We start from the raw sequence: 19,167 nt of genomic DNA, 5'->3' as shown, positions 1-19,167 counted from the left end.
TATAAGCTTCGGCGGGGGGGAAAGCCTAGTAATTCTGTTATGCTACCCTCCCTCTATCACCTACCAAAAAACCTGTAAGATCTCAACAAAAAGAAGATAGGATTTGGATAGATGGAGAAAAAAGGAGATAAATGTTCTGATTAAAAGGTATAAAGCAAGAAAATACAAAATGAGTTATCAAAATTTAGTGGATATATATGTACATATTGTACATATATGTATACTGTCATATGTAATAGTATAATACAACACCTTTAGAGGCATAATTAACTTTAGATATTAGAGATAGTTAAATCAAGTTCCTTGTATAGGTAGTTATTATCTGGGATACTTCACTTGATCTGGGGTATACAGCAAAGTTATATTTGGAAGGAGTATTCATATTTCAATACCATATGAACTTGAGCCAATCTGATTACTTTTTCTTTGCTTATCAAATATCTTCCTTCCTAATAATTCATTATAAATGTCACAAATCAGTTGATTTTCATTTAGGAATATACTCAACAAGGATATATTTTTTATCAAATCACAATGAGAAAGGTAGCTGTCAACTAATAAAAGTAACAAATATTTGCTGAGGATTTAACTACTTCTAAGCATTTTACATGTTACTCTGAAGCAGTATGTATCCAACATTTGACTTTTGGGAAAACTTTTTTAAACACAAGCCACCTTCAGGAGCCCAGTCAGTTCATAATTTTTTACAGTATTTTAAGTACTGTTACAAATATGTATTTTAAAATTTTTACTTCAGGGGTGCCTGGGTGGCTCAGTGGGTTGGGTATCTGACTTCCGCTGGGATCATGATCTCTGGGTCCTGGTATTCTGCACTCACGGGATAGTCCCCTCCTCCCTCTGCCCCTCCATCCACTTGTGCTCGCATGTGCGCATGTGCGCTTTCTCTCTCTCAAATAAATAAAATCTTAAAATTTTTACTTCAATTTCTTAACAATTCTGCCAAATTCATTTATAGTGTCTGCTACGCTAACTTCTTTCCTCAATTCTATGTCCTCTTTAGTATCCAGCAATTCCCCTCCATTCTTCAAGACTCAACACATCTCTCCATTCTATTTTTCATTCTAATTTACTAATAATTCCACTCACCAGTTTCTTGCTCCTTTATGCTTCACAAATAATGTTTTTGCAGAATAGAAGAAAAGAAGGATCTTTTAGGCAGCCATGTAAAATTTGGGAGGGAGGCTGAAAAAAAAAATCTTAATACCAAATGCCTAGAATTCATTGCTAAGCCTACAGTGTTCAATTAAGTCTTGTGGAATGATTAAAAAGCCTAAGGGAAGAACTAAAAGAGCAACTTACAAACTTATTTTACATCTCCAGAAAAGGATTATAGTTTGAAAAAATTCCCTAGATGATTCTGGTGTGCCATCTCTGTAACCAAATCAAACAAAACAAAAAAAAGTACATTTGCTTAAATGTACTTAGATTCTAGGAAGCACAAATTTCCATTTGGACATTATGACACCTGGTCAATTATTTTTGATAAATCAGTTTGATTCCTTTATAATTATTCCTGCATATGATACTTTTTAAAAAGCCACTGCCATTTAATTATTCTAAAAGTAGACCCTTAATTATATTTGTAAAGATAATCCCTCCATTAGAAAGTAACACAGTTCCCACTAAAAGATCTCATTATGTGTATGGATTCAGTATAAAACTAACCAAAGAAGCAATCTTCTGAGTAAGCTGGAAGGAAGGCCCTAGGAAGAGCCTTGTACAATAGAAAACAGTCATACAAGAACATTCATTTTGTCATTCTAAGTTCATAGTAATATATGATCCATACACTGAAAAGCAAAACCTCAAGAAGAAATGGTATTATTCTCTTCTGGTAATTTAAACCAAGTAAGATTTAAAAAAACAAAAACAAAAAATAAAAAACGGGTACCTGGGTGACTCAGTTGGTTGAGCGGCTGCCTTCGGCTCGGGTCATGATCCCGGGGTCCTAGGATCCAGCCCCATGTTCGGGCCCCCTGCTCAGCAGGAGCTTCCTTCCCCCCTCCTTTCCGCTTGTGCTCTCTCTTGCTATCTCTATCACAATCTGTCTCTCTCAAATAAATGAATAAAATCTTTGAAAAAATAAAATAAAAACAAAAAAACAAAAACAAAAACACCTGGTATCACCCATTCTACTTTTAACCCTGATTTAAGATTGGTGAGATCTTCTAGGTCAGCCTTGAAAGTCATTTTCAAATAACCATTAGTGTCTACAACAATTTGACCAAGCCACTAAATTTTTCAATATCCAGTCTAAAATATGAAAAGTGATACAGTGTTTCATAGACTGTATTCCTTTTTGTATCTTTTTTATTAAAAATTGTTTTTTATTGAAGTATAGTTAACATACAATGTTACATTAGTTTCAGATATATAACATGGAGATTCAACAAGTTTATATATTATGCTATGCTCGCCCCAAGTGTAGCTATCATCTGTCACCATACAACACTAATATAATACCACTGACTGTATTCCCTATGCTGTACCTTTTATTCCCGCAACTTATTCATTCCAGAACCGGAAGCTTGTATTTCCCACTCACTTTCACTCATTTTGTCCATCCCCCCAACTCCCCTCCCCCCTTGGCAACCATCAGTTTGTTCTCCATATTTGTGGGTCTGTTCCTGCTTTTTTGTTTATTCATTTGTTTTTCAGATTCCACATACAAGTGAAATCATATAGTATTTGTCTTTCTCTAGGTAGACTGTATTCTTATTCATAGGCAGTCAAAAGTCATTTAACTTATGCTGGCTTTAAAAGCTATGTGCTAATTCTAATTTGTATATCTATACCAGAACTATAATAACAAAATGATTATTATACTGGATATTCTCAGATAAGAAAACAAAGGAATCCTAGGATTTCAACATGGTTTTAAAGTTAAATTTTATATGTCCTTTTAAAGAGTCCACATAAATTTAGAAATGTCTTCCTCATGAAAATAATCCTCTAATAGACCAATTCTTAATTATGTACTTTGCCGAAGAAAAGTCTAATGTCTTCTGAGCTCTAAAGACCTGAAGTATTTAAACTCCCATACCCACCTTACACGTGAATTCCCACAGGTCGGTTAAACTTGACATGCCTAAAATTGTAGTATCACCTCCCTCCCTTCTTCCACATTACCACTGTACAATTCGTAAAACTTTCTCCTATATTCCTGACATTAGTGAATGGAACTTCCACATTCCAAGCCCAACAAGTATGAAACTTGAGAATCAAGGAAGCATCCTTGACTCTTTTCATTCTCCATTACCCAATCTACCTACATAAAAATACCAAACTGTATCCAGGCTATTTCCTTAACATTTTTTTATAAGTTTCCTCCTCCACATTCTCACTGTTTTAACCGAGGACCTCATCAATTCCTAAATAGCTTCCCTAGCCTTCTTTTCTCTGCCTACTATCTCTGCATTGTTGCCAAAAAAAATACTTTTCAAATACAAAACATATTTCGTTACTAAATAATTTCTTGGTTCCCTAATGCTTTTAAAGTAAAATGCAGAGTTTGTAAAGGCATATACATTCCTTCATAATGTGGACTCTACCCTTCTCTGTAGCTTCAAATATCTATGGCATGCTCCTTTTCCAGCCCTGTGTTCCAATAATCTCAGCATCTGCAGTTTCCAAAATTGAACTGTTGCCCCAGCCCCACAGGCTCCTAAGTCTAATTAATGGCTTTCCAAAACTTAGTTTACACCTCATCTCTAGTCCAAATTAGGTGATTCCTCTCAGCGCTCCTCTTAGTCAATCTTAATACTGTAATATAATCTTTGTTTATCTGCCTATATTAGACTTTAAGATCCTAGGGGGCACCTGGCTGGCTCAGCTGGTTAAGCGTCTGACTCTTGATTTTGGCTCAGGGCATGATTTCAGGATCCTGAGATCGAGCCCTGTATCACACTCCATGTTAGGCCTGGAGCCTGCTTAAGATTCTCTCTTTTCCTCTCCCTCTGCCCCACCCCCCACCTCATGCTCTCGCTCTTTAAAAAAAAAAAAAAGATCCTTGAAGGCAAGGCTGGAGTCTTTTATTTCACCATCTCTAACATCTTAAAGGTCCTGAGACATAGGTAACATTCAATGTTTGATGAACAAGAGAATGAGTATGAGATCATGGCCATGTCCACACCACACTAAATATTTCATGCCTCAGATATTAGGAGTAAGTACTAGGACCTACCTAAAAATTTACTTTTCTTTTTAGTGTGCTCCAATCTAGAAATCTCCTTACCATTTTTTTGTTTGTTTGTTTTCTGCTAATAAAAGACTGATGATCCTTTAACTGCAACTTTATTTCTAGGAACTACTACTCCCTTCTTTCATTTATCTAATTTCCTTTTTTCCCCTTTTGCTTTGTCCATGAAAATCCTAAAACCTGAGACCACCCAAGAACCTCTTCAGTTCACAGTTGAAGAAATGAGCTTAATGACTGGCCTAAATGTCACTTGGGTAGCAGCTAGCTTAGATTAGATTCTATGCTAATTTCACTATATACCTCCAAAAATACACCTAGTTTGAAAAAGCCTATGATTTTCATCATCAAGAAGTTCAAAACTATATTGAAAGGAGATCACACCCACAACAGTGGGGAAGATGGGCAGTTAAACAACCTAAGAATAATCTTAATAGGGAATTTGCATCTATATGAAAAAAATGCATTTACTGAATGAATTAAAACATGAATGAAAATAGATTATGGAAATACATATTATTACTATTTTTGGAAATACACATTAAGAGCCATAAAAATGTTCAAACTTTTGGCCCAACTTCCACTTATGGTATTCTAACTCTAAGTGAATAAAACCTCCAAAGGGAGGGCAAACAGTACATATAAAGATGTTCCACTGCCTTAGTTTTATATAGAAAAAAGTGAGAGCAAATAAAATGTCCAACAGAATGACTAAGGAAATTATGGTTCATCCTCTGACAAAACTATTGGGTAAAGTTTTTAAAAAATTATTATTTAAGTAATCTCTACACCCCACGTGGAACTCAAACTCACAACCCCAAGATCAGAGTCACATCTCCTCTGACTGAGCCTGCCAGGTGCCCCGGGATAACATTTTAAATAATTATGAACACTACATAGGAAATGAAGAAAATCTTCATGAGACAACCTTGAGAAACAGGACTATGTATGTATAATTTATACCATGAATACGTATTTAACTAAAATTATATTTCATATAAATATTTTTATTAAAAACCTAGTAGGAAAAACCTAAAATATGAGATTATATTTTTCCTATTTTCCAAATAGCATGTAGTTTTTTCCACACTGCTTCTATAGTTGGAAAAAAAAAAAAAAGGAAGTCTTTAACTTTGAAGTTCTTAAAAGATTCTAAGTTCTAAATTCCACAAGTTAGCCTTACTTAGCATACCAGAAAACTGTAAGTAGTTTTATATTTTCCAAAAAAACTAAGGGAATGGAGAATTGGTGTACTATAAAGTCCTTTATAAAGAACACTAAAATTCTGGTGGCTATCTTCTAGTTGAAAACAGTAAGAATCACTAAAATTGTATGATAATTCATGTAGGTGGCAGCATGGCTCACAGATAGACAGCATATTAGAGATTCAGATACTGAACTGTATTCTAGGACAGTCACAAACAAACTTGTTGCAAATTGTTAAGTCATTTTAAATTCTAGTTTTTAGGCCTCTTCATCTGAATACTGAAGACATGCAATGGCACTCTGACATACACTACAAACCTTGAGTAACTGGAAAAGACTGAAAAACTACACTTCTCTCCCTTTCCCACCAATTCTCAATTCTGAATATGTATATCTGGATTTTGCAGGTCATTTTAGCCTTGAACCTACAAATTTGTCCCTTATCAGTGAAGATGGAAGTACAGAGGCAATACCTGAAACCAGAAGCAAAGCTGAAGCAGGAATAAAAGAGTAGAAAGAATCCAAAACACTTATATACAGATTTTTTTCTTACCCAGTTAAGCAAGTGTAATTGCCCAAATACAAGCAATTAACTAAATTATACTAGTTCTTTGCTTTAAATGTTGTCCGACCTTTTTTGGGCTTTGTGTTTTCTTTCTTTCTTCCATTAAACTTACTCTATGTTTAACATGCCCCACCTATCTTCTGTCACTCCAATTAGTCCTTCGTCCCAAAACTGAAATATAATTTAAATTCATTTATTCAACAATTGTTTGTTGAGTGGTTGCTATGTACAAGGTACCAAAGACTCAATAAAGACAGGGTTCTCCCATCAGCCTTTGTAAACTGCCTTTAGATTGATCCCATTTTCTCAAAAACATGGTAATTAGCGCTAGAGCAAAATACAGCACCTATTATTTTAGTTATAAACTCTAGATATAGTGAAGACAGGTTTACTTTGTTTTTCAAGATAGCATCACATTGTAATATGTCCTTTACAAAGTGATATTCAGGATCATTTAAACCAGTAACTCTAAGCAGACCCTTTTGTTCAAATGGGGAGTGAGTGAAGGGAATAACTTCTTATTCCAAGGAAGAAACATTGCAAGGTTATACAAAACCACCAGCAATAACTTCATAAACAAGTAATACAGTTATAACATATCTAACTCTTGCCATTAAAAATGTTTGAATGCCTAGCAACTGAACAGTATCATATCCCACTGTATTTGTTTCTTTAGTTTTCTGTTATCTGCAGTAAAAGTGAAAGTTATTCAAGTGAACTTGTTTCCATAGTATAGGAAAGTTAATTTAAAAGCCCTTCCTTTACCCTTTCCTCCTACATTCCCATTTTCCACTCAACTCAGACTCTGCTCTGTAACACATGAACACAGTATTGAAATGAATGTACACATTTATGAATTATAGTACTCTAAAAGGATAAAGGAGCAAACTGTTCTGGTTGATACACTGGGCTGTATGTCAGAAGCCCTAGATTTTTTGATTTAGTGGAAATGTGTACAGAAGACAGTCTCATTTAGGCTATAAAGCATGAATGTTAATAAAGATTACACCTTAATTTTATTAAAAAAATTTTTTTTAGTAACCTCTATACCCAATGTGGGGCTCGAGTCACACACTCTTCCAACTGAGCCACCCAGGCACCGTGTATATACCTTAATTTTAAATATCAGAGCCCAAGCATATAAAAAATATCCTAACACTAAACACATCTTTCACAAGTGCCATCTTCTTAGAATGCTAGAAGTTTCCAACTGACAAGCTGTACATACACGCCCACTCTATGCATCAAAAACAGTAGAGGGATAGATTGAAGTGATATTCAGAGGTGTTATGAACGTCAGCACTGGATGAACAACTGGGTTGAAGGTACAGTAAAGGAAAAGGGTCAAGCATTATCATCAAGTTTTCAGTTTAGGGAGCTGAGGTGATGGTGGAAACATTCACCTACTTCACATAGTTGTAAGAATAGATTTCTTTCTTTTTTGGGGGGAAGTGGTTAAGAGTAGGGAACAATTGAGGGATGAGTTCAGATTTATATACTTTTGAATTTACAGTATTTACAGGACATCAGGAAGTGCCTGGTAGACAGATGGATCTGTCTCAAAGAGAAATATATCATTCTGGAGATAGATTTGTGAGTCATCAGCATACAGGTAACAAGCATGTAAAAAGTCGTATGAATAGATGGGATCAAGAGGAAGGGAGAACAGAATGAAGGCTTAAGAACCACCTTGGGAATACCAATACTTAAGGGGTGAACAGAGGAGGAAGAACTAGCAAGAGCCTACAAATGAGAGGTCAAATACACAGGGGAAGAAAAATAAGAGACACATAACCCTTAACCAAAGGGAGAAAGGGGTTTCAAAAAGGGAGTGGTGAAAAAACAAAAAAGGTGGTCAAATAAAATGACCAGAAAATGGTCCTTTACTCATTATCTGCCCCAACTTTCAGTAAACAGCACTGCTTCTCTAACTTTAAGCATTAAAAGAGAGGTACTAACTGTTCTTCACTATAACTGATACTCTATTTTTAGTATAAACAACAAACATTAAACTTAAAACGTGAACTCAATTTTTGGTGAGTTATTATTGTACCATCCCTCATTTCTTATTCCAGTTTCTATGTGCTAGATGTTCAAAATATGTGATGCTACCTATTTTAATTGTGATGAAAAAGAAGGCATCTAACCTGACAGAATGAACTCATATAAATAAATGCCACTTACTAGTAATGTTAATTACAAATTTTTTGGAGGTGAGGGGTAAAAATGGGCAAGTAATATTATGTCCAATAGTAAAGCAACTGCAAGATATGAGAGAAATATCTAAAGTAAAATATCTAAAGTTGTTCAGTCTTTTTTGACAGTAGTACCAAAGTTAAAGGGTATTCTAATTCAATTTCAAAATGCAGTCACCAACAAACTACTAATATGTGCAACAACACAGATGAATCTCAAAAGCCTTATGCTAAGCAAAAGAAACTTATCACAGAAGCCTACATACTGTACAATTCCATTTATATGACATTCTAGAAAATACAGAACTATAAAGACAGAAATTACACGTGGTTGCCAGGGGCTGAACAGGGGTAGGAAACTGATTACAAAAGGACATAAGGCAACTTTTTGGGGTGATGAAAACATTCTATGTTTTGATTGTGGTGGAGGTTGCGAGACTAAACATGTTTGTCAAAACTCATCAAACTGTGTACCTAAAACAGTGACTTTTACTGTGTACACTTCAATAAGCTTTAAATTTTTTAAAAATTTCAGTCATCTAAAATTTTATATGAATAGCACTATTTTATATGAATAGCATTTCTTTAAAAAGATTTTATTCATTTATTTGAGAGTGAATGAGAGAGAGAGAGCACAACCAGGGGCGGGGGGGAGGCAGAGGGAGAGGGAGAAGCAGACTCCCCACTGAGCAGGGAGCCCAAATCGGGGCTCATGACTTGAGCTGAAGGCAGATGCTTAACCAACTGAGCCACCCAGGCACCCATGAATAGCATTTTTAACGTACTGTAATGTATTTCTCATTACAGTTAACTTATCCACATTGTTATTATACACAGTACATAAATTAGCAAAGAAAATTAAAACTATAATAAACCAATCTTGAGCTTAAAACGAAAGTATTTGGATACCTTCTCTCAGTATCTTATTCCCAATTCTATTGTCCAAGGGGCCAAAACAAAAAACCCTTCATATACTTTACAATCCTTACTAACAACTAAAAAAGGAACTCTGTTTTGAGTTTTTCTTTTTGATTTATTTATTTTTTTTTTTAATTTTTTTATTGTTATGTTAATCCCCATACATTACATCATTAGTTTTAGATATAGTGTTCCATGATTCATTGTTTGTGCATAACACCCAGTGCTCCATGCAGAACGTGCCCTCCTCAATACCCATCACCAGGCTAACCCATCCTCCCAACCCCCTCCCCTCTAGAACCCTCAGTTTGTTTTTCAGAGTCCATCGTCTCTCATGGTTCTTCTCCCCCTCCGATTTCCCCCCCTTCATTCTTCCCCTCCTGCTACATTCTTCTTCTTCTTTTTTTCTTTCTTAACATATATTGCATTATTTGTTTCAGAGGTACAGATCTGAGATTCAACAGTCTTGCACAATTCACAGCGCTTACCAGAACACATACCCTCCCCAGTGTCCATCACCCTTTTTGATTTATTTTTACACACAAGTTGTTATGTGTGCATTGTTGGGATGTATGTAAATAAAATGGTCTTACCCAAGAAGCAAGAAGCCTTAAGAACACATATATCTAAGAAAATTATATTTCAAAATTAGCACAAACATATACTGCCACTTACTAAGCTTAGATTTAGAAATGTATCTTTAGAAAATATCATATAGCTCAATTCTAATCAATTAGTTCAACAAAAATGTATTGAATACTTGCAAAACAGGAAAAGCACTGTGATGGTATTATAGACATAAAGATGAAAATAATACAAGTCTCCCTCCTTTCAGATAGCAGGTGGCTTAGTATGGCTTACAGACACAGGAGCAAATTACTTTATCAAAGAGATACAAGTAATAAACTCACAAATGTCATGACATGGAATAACCAGAGAAACTTTCACAAAAAAAGGCCATGCTTTCTCTTTCACCTTAAAAGAAATTTCTGGTCTATGAGTAGACGTTTTGAGAAGTAACACATGTCTACAGAAGAAAGCAGGATTGCTACACAAATATACATTTTCACAGTTAATATCAATACTTTCTCACTAACATTTTGAACTTACGAAGATCTCAGAATTTGAGGACTTTCAAACTGCTCAATGTTTCATCAAGGAAAATAATACATTACAGAACCATCCACATTAAAAGTACCACCTGTGTTCACTATGCTATAAAAAAATTTTTGCTTAGGACATTGACAGAGATAGGAAGAAACACATAAGAAAACGGAAAGAGAAAAGAGTAAAAAGATTGTAACAGAGTTAAATTAAAAGCATATGTCATGTATGTCTTTCAAGATAACCTGAAGGTAGGTTATGGCATAAGTACTGGTTTCTTAATTCTCTTCTCAAAGGGGAAAGAATGGTAACAGTAGCTTTTAGGGCATTACATTTCAACTTTCAACTTTAGAGTTTTCTGAGACATAGGCAGAACCTTGGGGTGAAATAAAACTGCCATGTGCATCAATTTTTTAAGAACGGTATTTTAAAAAGGGAGGGGAATCTATGCCCAATTTACACTCATAAATTTTCAAAATTTCCTTGGTCATTACCAAGGAAAAACTAAATTACATATAGCCTAACTCAGATGATCAATTTTTTTTAGGTGGAAATTGGCAAGCCACAATCCTATCAGATAAAGACAACTAAAAAGCCAGTTTAAAATTCTTGAAAAGGTTGCCAAGTAGAAGTGTTCAGAAAAGTCAGTGATCTATTTTCCTTATTAGGATTAATTTCAAGGACATTTTCGTTTTGCAAATTAAAAAATTAGATATAAGATCATAAAGATTAATATTTTTAGAGTAAACTATATTTTAAGTTTTAATAATTCATTAGTGTTTCAAGCTCTGTAAGTTTTTAAGGTACCTAGAATCAATAACTTGTTAAAAAACAGTACTCCTATTAAAACAAGTATACATTTCATTAGCATAAGACCAAAGGATTGAGAAGTACAAATGACCCAAATAACTGCAACAAAAAGGAATTGAGTATTTCAAAATTATGTCATAGCTTCTGAGTTTTTCAGGAGATGTAAAAATCTTACCTGTGTTACTTCTCAAAATATCCACTCACAGACCAGGTATAAAAAATTATTTTAGTAAATTAATTAATGCTAATTCCATGTTTCTGCATACTGAAAATGTTTTTCCTTTATGCCAAAAGGCAAACGTATACAAAAGAACACCTGAAAAGTTTGGTACGTTTGTGTTAACTGATGTTACACACATGTAAGATGGCAAAACAATTTACCTACATAAACTATGTTGCAAGTTTAATGTATTCTTTGGAATATTTTTTAATGCTTGACATTTTTATAAGAAATAACTGAATCACAGTATTATGAAAAAGAAAGTGCCTTTTCCACATTTTGCCAATTTCCATAAACATAGCATGCATATATTTAAAAATAAATCTTACTTAAATGCATATTTGTGTATACATTTTGTATGTTATATGAGGTGTAAACAAAGGTATTTTACAGAAAAGAGTATAATCAATCATCTATAATTAACCAAAACATTTTAGAAATCCTCTTTATAAGACAACAGTTCACTGCTTTATAACGAAGCCTACCCTTTTCATCAAAAAGTGTATTATAAATCTTGAAGAGGCAGGGTGATAGAATGGAAGGACATTTGAGAATTAGACATATTAGGCTGGAGTCCTACACCTCTAACACTTGCTAGATTTGCTACCCTGGACTAGGTTCTTAAACATGATGAGCCTTAATTTCCTTGTCTGTAAAACAAGAACACATCACTAACCTCATGGGGTAGCTAGAGGTTCAAATCATGATATACACTGTAGTGGTTAAGGTTGATAGGTAAAGCATCAACTTTGGAGTCTTTCCTCTACTTTCTTCCACTTGTCAGCTATGGGACCTTCAGCTAGTCGTTTAATCATTCTATACCTCAGTTTTCTCAAGTATCTTAGAATCATAAACATAACCAGACTCATATTACATACCGTGAAGATTCATGGTAGATGGAAATCACTCAATAATATTACATATTACAAACATAAACCACTCAATACAGTGTCTGACACACAAAAAAGATCTTATTGGGGCGCCTGGGTGGCTCAGTCATTAAGCATCTGCCTTCGGCCCAGGTCATGATCCCAGGGTCCTGGGATCGAGCCCCGCATCGGGCTCCCTGCTCTGCAGGAAGCCTGCTTCTCCCTCTCCCACTCCCTCTGCTTGTGTTCCCTCTCTCGCTGTGTCTCTCTCTGTCAAATAAATAAAATCTTTGAAAAAAAAAAAGATCTTATTAAATCTGTTATCCTAAACTAAGTTCTAAATTGCTTTTTACTGTCTCTAAAACTCAAATTCACCCCTGAAGATAAAGATTTGCCATTAAGGCCCAAAAAAGAAAAAGAAAAAGAAAAAAAGACTATCTCAAAGGAAAGGAATCCCTGTAAGATTGTATGGCAAAAGCTCTAGAATAAGTGCACAACTTCCCAAGTTGATGACTTTGAAAGGATTAACATTCTTTGGCTATAGAAACACTAGAATTTTTTAAAAATTACCATACTAATTTATAGATTCATCTACAATATTACAATTGGTCATATACATTTCTATGAATGAAATCACTCTCTAAAGCTGCATTTTCCCTTTCTAGAAATCGATGCTTTGACAATTTCAACTCAATAAAAATAAAAGTAAAAATTCCACAGACTGCTTAACAAACACTAAAATATAAGACAGTAAGGATTTGATGATTTCAAAAATATATACAGGATATACACTCTGAATTCTATTTTAGTTCTTTGCCCAAAGTACACAGGTTCCTTGACTACCTGACTTGTAAGTATTGAATTAACTGAGCAACCAAAAAAATGAAGATTTTATTAAAACTAGAAATGTGGAATCCTAAATCCTCAAGAAAAAATATAAACCAGACTGACATTTACTAATTATAAGACAATGGGCAATTTTCTAACCTTTCCAGCCTCAGTTCTGTAAATTGTGGATTACTGTTTCTATTTCCTGAGCTTCTTATTTTAAATGAGATAATAATACAGGGTCATACTTAACACAATTCCTGGCACATAATAAGCCCTCAAAATCTTATCTAGCTGGCAATGTTGTATTAAGTAATAATCTCTCCTAACAGTATCACTTTGGAGATAGAAAGAAATATGCCTTAAAACAATTCATTAAAATTGACCCTAGATTTATACCAAACAAAATAATATGTAAGACCAAATATCTAAAATCATTTTTATTACTTACTTGGGTTAAAAAATTCTGAGCACATAAAATACTTTTTAAAATTACAATGATGACTATAAGTAAAGTGACATGATATTTTTATTTATTACCTCTTTTTAAAGATCATATTTGTCAGAGACAGAGAAAGCACACACACAAGCAGGGGGAGTGGCAGGCAGAGGGAGAAGCAGACTCCCCAGTGATCAAGGATCCTGATGCGGGACTCGATCCCAGACCCTGGGATCATGACCTGAGCCAAAGGCAGACGCTTAACCAACTGAGCTACCCAGGTGCCTCGAGACATGGCATTTTTTAAAAAAATTTATTTTATTATGTTATGTTAATCACCATACATTACATCATTAGTTTTTGATGTAGTATTCCATGACTCACTGTTTGCGTATAACACCCAGTGCTCCATTCAATACGTGCCCTCTTTAATACCCATCACCAGGCTAACCCATCCCCCCACCTCCCTTCCCTCTAGAACCCTCAGTTTGTTTCTCAGAGTCCATAGTCTCTCATGGTTCATCGAGACATGGTATTTTTAAAATTGCTTTTAAATCAACGAGAAACGTTAAAATTCCACTCTATAAAAACATTTTCAGGAGTTACTATATATTTACTACAAATACAGTTAATTGATTTACATTCTTAAGGAGGAACAAAATGTAAATAAATTTAATCATTCAAACACCAAACATACACACAAGGTCAGGATTTCTAATGTAAAAGTACTATTTTCATACCAGGAGAATACAATCAAGAGACAGGTATCATATCTCCCTAAAAGAAGAGGAAAAAGCACCTTGGACTCTGATCATTGAAAAAGTCACTTAAGGTATCAGTGTCGTCGGCACTGAGCAACAGCAATACCTAGCTTCATGACCAGGGCTCACACTTCCTTAAAGCAACATAATTTAATAAAAAACTAGTAAAAGCAAGAGAATCCCTTATTCTCATTCACCACATGAATCTACACAAATCATGTGCCTCTGAGTATAAAGTTTTTCATCAAAAAATGGAAATCATGCCGGTCACTTCTCTCACAGGGAAATGGGAATATTTAAAAATGAACTCAGGTCACCTTGAAAAAGAACCATTTTAAAAACTCAAAGAATAATTATAAATGACAACTGCTAAAAATAGAAAAGCTGTGCTTAAAAAGTACATTTTGAAATGATTTTTAAAGGCTATATAGTACCATAAATTACCACCAAAGCCAACTTAATATGCTCAGGATATTAAAATAAGTATCTTCAACTAAACAGTTCATTACCAGGTTTCTATAAAGTTCCTAGTCAGTAATTTCCTATTCATTTTATAGCAAATAAATGTGATCAACAGCACTGAAGTTACATTTCTCTTAAAGGAACTTTTATTTACCTCAGTCTTCCCAATCACTTCACATAAAACTAAAATCGTATTTTAAAATTCCAGAATTACTCACAAATTATCCTTTTCCTAATAAGCAATGGGGTGGGGAAAGTTAAATGAAACTATATAAAGATCAAACTCTTCAGTTTTTATCTACTCTTGTATTACTAATTTTTACATAAATATAGGGTATGCCAAAATATGAACTAGGTGGGTTCAAATGTTTCTATAGCAGTCTGATGATGGATTAGTACCAAAAAATTAAATATGAAATTAATATAGTAGTTTTAGAAAATACATGTTTGAGTTGGTTAGTCTGGCTTCAAATAAAAAAAGATTTCATATTTGAATTGGTATAGCTTTGCTCATAGTATTTCTGAAATTTAATAATGATCGCTATGCAAAAAAACAAAACCTGGTTTACTACCATACTAAAAACTTTCACTTTTCATCCCCAAAGATAATCTGAAATACACAGTTTTTCTTCAAATATAACTTTTTTCTTCTTAAAGGGGGCAGTATTATAATGATCCCCAGGACAGGTTCAAAATGCTTTCCAATAACTTATAGTAAACAAATTGTTGAATGGTTCCAAGAAGAAGCATCCTATACACTCTTCTCAAAACACTAAAAATAACTATTTAATATTCAATTTTAATTTGATTTACTAGGCTTTCACTACTTTAAAGTTGCTTTCTTTTCAAGTAATTATTTTAAGTTATTGGTAGCTCTGTAGACTCGAGAGAAACAATAAACCACACTGTTGAATAATACTAGGAATTATTTCTCCAAATAATATAACTAACATTACAAGATTACTGGAATACTTACAGGGTTTTCTTTCACTAAATTAAAAAAAAAAAAAATAACAGTAGAAATACAAAAACAGCCACTGGTGACTATCCATACAACCAATACAGGGGAGGTAGAACAGAGTATTTATAATCTCTAGGGAAATACAAACTATTCCTTCCAACTAAGTTGTCAAAAATTTTAAAGTTCAAGTTTAGGGTTTCCTTGAGCTTTACAATGTTTCTTCCTTTAAAAATAACTCATATAATTGGTTTGGATCAAACAAAAAATATTTTCAATTTACTTTAAAATGTTTATACTATCTTAATGAAAGCTATCACACAACCTGTATTACTTACAAAACACTAAATATGTAGAGTTGGGAAAATAAGATCTGGTAAGAACTAATTCACTTTAATTCCAAAGTCACAAAAAAAAAAATCAATCACATAAACAGATATCTAACACATTGATTCAAACATCTGTGTAAGAAAGCTCCCTTTAACTATAAAACTCTAAAAATAAGTTGCTTCTGTTGATGAACACTAAGCAAGCAGAACTCCTCCTTCCCATTACCTTTAGTAGAAATATGTTCATCCTTTGACATACGTCTCCGTATTTTATTTAAATAAAAGTTGTAAAGGTATCACAGGTTCATATAAGGGCCTTTCAAACATTTATATTGAAACCCTTACCCGCTTGCCACCCTCCCCCCCCAGTCCCAAACTCTCTGCTTAAGATGTGAAGTGTTCCTCCCTTCTGTATTCCCTCCCCCCCAGCAAGCCCCCATTCGCCTGCCCCCCACCCAGTGTAGGCCTGAGGCCCTGCAGCAAACAGTGTCTAACAGGAGCAGGCAGCACAAAGACAGGAATGGGAGATTAGTGGGAGGGAGGGAGGCCGGGATTGGGGCTCAGCAGGAGCTTCAGGCTTTTTAAAATTCAAACTGCTCCCTGACCAATACAAATCACGGACACGCTACTGACTACTACACGGATTTATAGCATTAAAAACATGCCTAGTACGTGACAGCTATATTAACTTCACTCTTTTTAACATTTATCCATACGTTTGCTGGAAATGTGGAACAATTTATTTTAAGCAGAGTGCTAAACTCAAAAATAACCTTCAGAAAAGTTACTTACTCTACAATGACAATAATAATTTAATGAGACACAAAAAATCCGAACCAATGTAACACCCATTAGTAAAACAAGGGACTTTGTTGATCAGTGTTGCTTCATTCTAACCAGTGAAAGTTTTCCTTCAGTGAATATGAGACAAAGTATCAAAACAGTCTAATGCCAGGTACATTTATTTTTTTCTATGCAATTTGTATGGCTGAGGACTTTTAAATTGATTGTTTTTCCTTTACACCAACCTACCTTACCAACGCCTCAATAAACAAGCTCTGAACACTTTACTCGTAAACTAGAATTTGTTAAGGCAGAACTGATATTTTTTCTCTAGCATTTACAGATACATTTGACCTATTAAAATGACACCTCTCTCATTACACAGTCAAACATCATGGGCACAAACAGCCAATGACAATCCTGGGACCTCAAGAAGATCTGCCCTGACATGAAAGGATGGCACCTTCTACATTTTTTTTTAACCTCCCTGGGATTTTAAGCATAACTTAATTTCTATGCTTTTAAAGAAAATTGGTTTTACCTGTACCTCGGTACAATTCTCAGAACATTTAATATTCTTTTTATGCTTCTACACGCTTAGATCAGGAAGTACCTGAGTATTTTATGTATAGTCGTTTAAAATTGTCCTTATATAACGCACACAAATCTAAAGTGGCAAGGTAAACCTGTCAAGTACTTTACACTTGCCTTTGAATAAAAAGTCCATGTGCAACACACACTGTCAAACAACAACATAAAAGCTCTTGGTGAAGGGGGGGGCACATGCAGTGTCTACCACCCCACGGTTTTCTATATTAAATATTCATGTGGGCAATTTAATTCTTTAAAAAAAAGAAAGAGTCTTTATTAACTTTCTAATGTCCAAACAAGTTTTACACAGGGCAAGAATTACCACTGGATCCGTGTCTGAGTATTTACATTTGTCTCACTAACTGAAACTACTTCCTCCCTTCATGGGGTCACAGGGGGAAGAAGGGGGGTTGTTTGTTTCACTGGGACGTTCCCCACTCCCGGACCAGGAAAGTTGTAAATATGGGGACGATCAGGGCACATTCGCTGTTAGTTGTATTGTTTCCGCCTCCTCACTAGCTACGGCTCTTCTCCCGGGCGAGGCCTGTCACCGACCAGCAGTAGCTCCGCTCAGCCCGGAGCTCTCCTAATCCCCGAGCTCAAGTAGATTCCGCTGGCCCGCGGCCTGCACTCTCCGCCGGGCCTACGCCTCCCCGGCCGCCCGGCAGGAGCCCAGTCCCCGCCACCGGAGCCGGCCGGGAGAGAGTACAAAACCACCGCCACCCAGGGCGGCTGCCACCAGAGAGGAGCGAACTCTAGACTCGCCCGTGGAGGAGACCTGGGGCCGCTAAGGAAACGGCGGGGAGGGGAGCGAGGAGGAGAGACGCTGAGGACCTGGCGCCGCCGCCGCCGCCGCCGAAATAAAGAGCAGGAATTTACCTGGGCGAATCGGCGTCTGAATCCAAGGGGAGGCCGAGGCCGCTGTGGCGAGAGACTATAATCCGGGCCGGGAGGGGGGGTGGCTACGGCTCCTCTTCCGTCTCCTCAGTGCGGGGAACATGTAGAGCCGGGGGGAGACCAGCCGAGAAGACAAATCGCTGCTTCTTCTTCCTCCTCCTCCTCCTTCTCCCACATAGAAACACTCACAAACACCCGACCGGGGGCCCGAGCTACCGGGGGGGCATCGCCGCCGGCCCGGGAACCAATCCTCCTGTCGGCGGGGGCGTCCCTCCCTGCGGCTTGGTGGTGTCGGGTGAGTCGGTACCGACGGAGGGAGGGGGGGGAGGGCGGGGGGGGAAGGAGCCCTGTGTGTGTCTCTCTCTCGTTCCGTCTCTCCCTCTCAGAACAAAATGCCGACCGGAAGTGCAGCTGCAGGAATGACTCCCTCCGCCGGCGCCAAACACTAACAACCACCCCCTCTTCCCCACTCCACTTCCGCCACCGCCGCTGCCGCCGCCACTTCGGCTCGCGTCCTCGGCCGCGCCGCACCGCGCCGCGCCGCACCACCCCGCGCCCGGACGGGCCGGGGCCGGCAGCAGGCGGTGGCGGCTCTCCTTTGCGCCCTTCTCCTCAGAGCGACTGCGGATGTTGCCTTTTATTGTCGATCCTGCGGAGCGGCGTTTTCGCTGCGGCACGGGCGGGCCGGCTCTCCCCGGTCTTTTATTTTCCTGGAGGCCGACCGGAGCGGGGCCCGAGTTCGGTGGTGGTCGTGGGCGTGAGGGGCGCTCAGGCCCGAGCCGGCTCACAGGCCAAGCTCGCTAACCCAGCTGGTGGTCATTAGCTTAGGGAGCCGAGCTCGGGGCGGCCAGGTAGAGGACGCCCGCGATTCGACGGCGACGGTGCATTTTTTTAAATGGTGTCTCTGCAGCCTGGTGGATGGATGTATCGTACACCTTCTCTCCTCTGGAGAGGCCGGACTCTACGCCCGTGTCTGCATTATTTCTGCGGAGCGAGAACGCAATCCTTGGAGGTGA

The 19,167-nt window shown here is 36.9% G+C and overlaps 1 protein-coding gene across 2 annotated transcripts in view; it reads right to left on the bottom strand.

The window, feature by feature from the left end:
* NIPBL (NIPBL cohesin loading factor) overlaps window positions 1-18,469 on the bottom strand; it is a 201,911-nt gene extending 183,442 nt beyond the window's left edge. For both annotated transcript variants that reach the window (XM_032415149.1, XM_032415150.1), the window contains exon 1: window positions 18,134-18,469. The gene's annotated coding sequence lies outside the window, so the exon portion shown is untranslated. The remainder of the gene's footprint in view (window positions 1-18,133) is intronic.
* Window positions 18,470-19,167: the final 698 nt, after the last annotated feature.

The sequence above is a fragment of the Phoca vitulina genome, unplaced genomic scaffold (assembly GCF_004348235.1).
Source record: "Phoca vitulina isolate PV1807 unplaced genomic scaffold, GSC_HSeal_1.0 scaffold17, whole genome shotgun sequence".
Taxonomy (NCBI): Eukaryota; Metazoa; Chordata; class Mammalia; order Carnivora; family Phocidae; genus Phoca; species Phoca vitulina.
This window is presented reverse-complemented; position numbering and strand designations above follow the sequence as displayed.